The sequence below is a fragment of the Urocitellus parryii genome, chromosome X (genome assembly GCF_045843805.1).
Source record: "Urocitellus parryii isolate mUroPar1 chromosome X, mUroPar1.hap1, whole genome shotgun sequence".
NCBI lineage: Eukaryota > Metazoa > Chordata > Mammalia > Rodentia > Sciuridae > Urocitellus > Urocitellus parryii.
In genome coordinates, this window is record NC_135547.1 from 11,993,981 (window position 1) to 11,997,918 (window position 3,938).

Sequence of the window (3,938 nt, forward strand, 5' to 3'; positions counted from 1 at the left end):
CCCAATGGCATTCCTCATAGAAATAGAAAAAGCAGTCATGAAATTCATCTGGAAAAATAAGAGACTCAGAATAGTTAAAGCAATCCTCAACAAGAAGAGTGAAGCAGGTGGCATCACTATACCAGACCTTAAACTATACTACAGAGCAATAGTAACAAAAACAGCATGGTATTGGCACCAAAACAGGCTGATAGACCAATGGTACAGAATAGAGGACACAGAGACTAATCCAAATAATTACAGTTATCTTATATTTGAGAAAGGCACAAAAAACATACATTGAAGAAAAGATAGGCTCTTCAACAAATGGTGCTGGGAAAATTGGATATCCATATGCAACAAAATTAAATTAAACTCCTATCTCTCATCATGCACAAAACTCAACTCAAAGTGGATCAAGGACCTAGGAATTAAACCAGAGACACTGTGTCTAATAGAAGGAAAAGTAGGCCTAAATCTCCATCATTTGGATTAGGCACCAACTTCCTTAATAAGATTCCTATAGCGTAAGAATTAATTTCAAGAATTAATAAATGGGATAGATTTAAACTAAAAAGTTTCTTCTTAGCAAAAGAAACAATCAGTGAGGTAAATGGAGAGCCTAGTTGGGAACAAATTCTTACTACACACATGTCAGATAGAGCTCTAATCTCTAGAATATATAAAGAACTAAAAAATCTTAACACCAAAAAAAAACAAATAACCCAATCAATAAATGGGCCAAGGAACTAAACAGACATTTCTAAGAAGAAGATATACAATTAATCAACAAACAGTTACTATTCTTTTTTTATTTTTCCTTAGTTATTTACACATCTTTATTTCATTTATTTATATGTGGTGCTAAGAATCAAACCCAGTGCCTCACACATGCCACACAAGTGTACTACCGCTGAGCCACAGTCCCAGCCCAGATATTATTCTTTATGAAAGTTCTTGGCAGTGACATTAAGAAGACATGAAACCTCACAGGATTATATTTTCTGTAGAAAATTCAGAATCACAGAATGAGTAGCTACATGATAGACCAGGCATTATGCTAAGTGCTCTCCTGGTCTTTCATTTAGTCTTCCCCATTGTACTTGGTATATGACATAGACACATTTTAGAGATAAGGAAATTAAAGACTACAGAGGTGAAGGGATTTGTAAAAGATCATACAACTATGAAGCTCAGAATTCGAAGAGACAGCTAATTTTAAGGACCAAGTTCTTAAATTCTATACTGACATTTCTTGAAGAATAATAAAAAGAAGGATGGTGTACATTAGAATCTATGCTGAGGGCTGTGAGTGGGCCGGCAAAGAAACTTGTTTTGTTTTTTGAAGGAAACCTAGGAGAAAGTCGACGTGATCTTGGGGAAGGTGACAAATTTCTAGTCACAGCACCAAGATCACAATCCATGAAAAACAATTAATAAGTCACATGTTATTAAAATGAAAAAATGCTCACCAAAGGTTCTATTAAGGGAATCAAGGAATGAGCCACATACTGGGAGAAAATATCTACAAAATGCATATCTGACAAAAGATGTGGATCCAAGTATATGAAGAACTCTTAAAACACAACAATAAAAAACAACCTTTGGAAATACTGAACTTTTAAAATAATAACCTTTTAATATAATGAAATACATATTACAATAGACAACTTACCAAGAAGACATACAAATGGAAAATACGCATACAAAAGGAAGTTAAACATAATTTTTCATTAGAGAAATGCAAATTACATGATAGACCACAAGACATCTACTAGAATGGATAAAATCTAAAACACAGTACCAATTGCTGATGAGGATGTGGCACAATAGGAGCTCTCATTGATTGCCAGTGTGAATGTAAAATTGTACTGCCACTTTATAAGACAGTTTGGCAATCTCTTACAAAGCTAAATAATGCACTATTACCAAATGAGCCATCAATTGTGCTCCTATGTATTTACTCAATTGATTTGAAAAACTATTTTCACACAAAACACGTATTTGAAGGTTTGTGACAGCTTTATTCATATCACACAAAACTAGAAGAAACCAAATGCCTTTTAACAGGGGAATAGATATACAAACTTTAATATATTCATATGCTGAAAAGCTATTCTGCAATAAAAAGGAATGAGCTACCAAGCCATGAAAAGACATGGAAGAATCTTGAAAGCATAGTACTAAGTGAAAAAAATCAATCAGAAAGGATACTTCTATATGATTAAAATTATATGACATGCTTGGAAAGGAGAGTCAAAAGACCAGTGGTTTCTGAGGCAAGAGGGATGGAGAATGTATAATAGCTGCAGCACAGGCAATATTTTTAGGGCAGTGAAACTCTCTGTATGCTATTGTGTTCATGGATACATGATACTATGCAGTACAAAGAGTATACCTTAATGTATAATGAATTAAAAAAAACAGTTTATGAAGTCGAGAGATCCCAGGATGGAATGCAAACTGACAAAATCATCTAACTGTATTACAAATGTATGTAACAGTATCACTGAAGGGGGTGGGGATGGGGAAGACTGACCTAAGTAACTTTGGAAAAGAGAGAATACTGTAAGACCAAATGCAAAAGGTAAAATACATAAAAGCACTATGTTGGTGAAACTGTTTCCCATAGGGGTACACATAATTTTGAAATCAACATGCATGTGTACCATAAACTAACAAATATATGGATAATGATGATGGGAATCAGGCCTCTGACTCTTGGAGAGGAGATATGACAAGCAAGAAAGGTTAGAATAATCCATGCTACTGTGGTAATGGTAGCGTTGAAGACATCAGTATGAACTTCTATTTATCTTTATATACACAGAGATGAATATATAAACAGATGATGATAGATAGATAGACTAGTATACATATATAAATCTTCTTGCTCTGTCAGGTGAGAGGATGTGAAAACTATGATACCCCAATAGTACCTGGGATTGAACTCAGGGCACTGGACCACTGAGCCACATCCCCAGCCCTATTTTGTATTTTATTTAGAGACAGGGTCTCACTGAGTTGCTTAGCACCTCACTAAGTTGCTAAGGCTGGCTTTGAACTCATGATCCTCCTGCCTTGGCCTCTGGAGCCACTGGGATTACAGGCATGTACCATGGCACCCTGCTAAAGCAGATATTCTTAATCTGGAACCTATGCATACACTTCAAGATATCATCCATAACTTGAAAATCTCTGCCAATTTAATGTTTATGCCCATATGTTCATTTCATCTATGACACAAGTCCTTACACTTCCTTAGAGTAGTGCAATCGAGACCAAGATGGTGCGGAGGTCTAGAAGTCTTTCTTTGGTCAACAATATAATGCATACTCCTCTACTATGCGTTTTTAGAAAATTCTTCCAGAAATTGGGAACCATCAAATCCGCACCAACATTCCTCTGCCATTACGATCACTATGCAGATAACAGAAATAAAAGATATGTCAACCAGGGAAAATTACAAAAGAGAATGATTACATGTGGTATATATATATATATATATATATATATATATATATATATATATACACAAGGGAGTCTTACTAAGAAGAATGAAATTATGGCATTTGCTGGAAAATGGATGGATCTAGAGAACATCATTCTAAGTTGTTGAGAGACGAACATGGGCTGTGTGTGGCCTCTATTGCACACTGTAGCCTAGTAAATAGGAAAATATGGTGTCTGGGAATTTTCAGCGGATATTTCCTCTGATTGACTGCCCACACATATTGTGAGACCTATTCCACTCTGCCTGGTCCCACACAGCAGCAGAGATGGGGTTACCTGCTGTAATCACCAAGCTACACAGCCCCTCTGAGATGGGTGTGAACTGCCAAGATGCCAATCAACCTACTGACTACAAGGTGTTAGAAAGCAAGATTCTACCCTTGAAACCTTACCCTTGCCTTGGAAGTACCCCCTTAAATAAACCACAGGAGCCATTTTCTAATTGT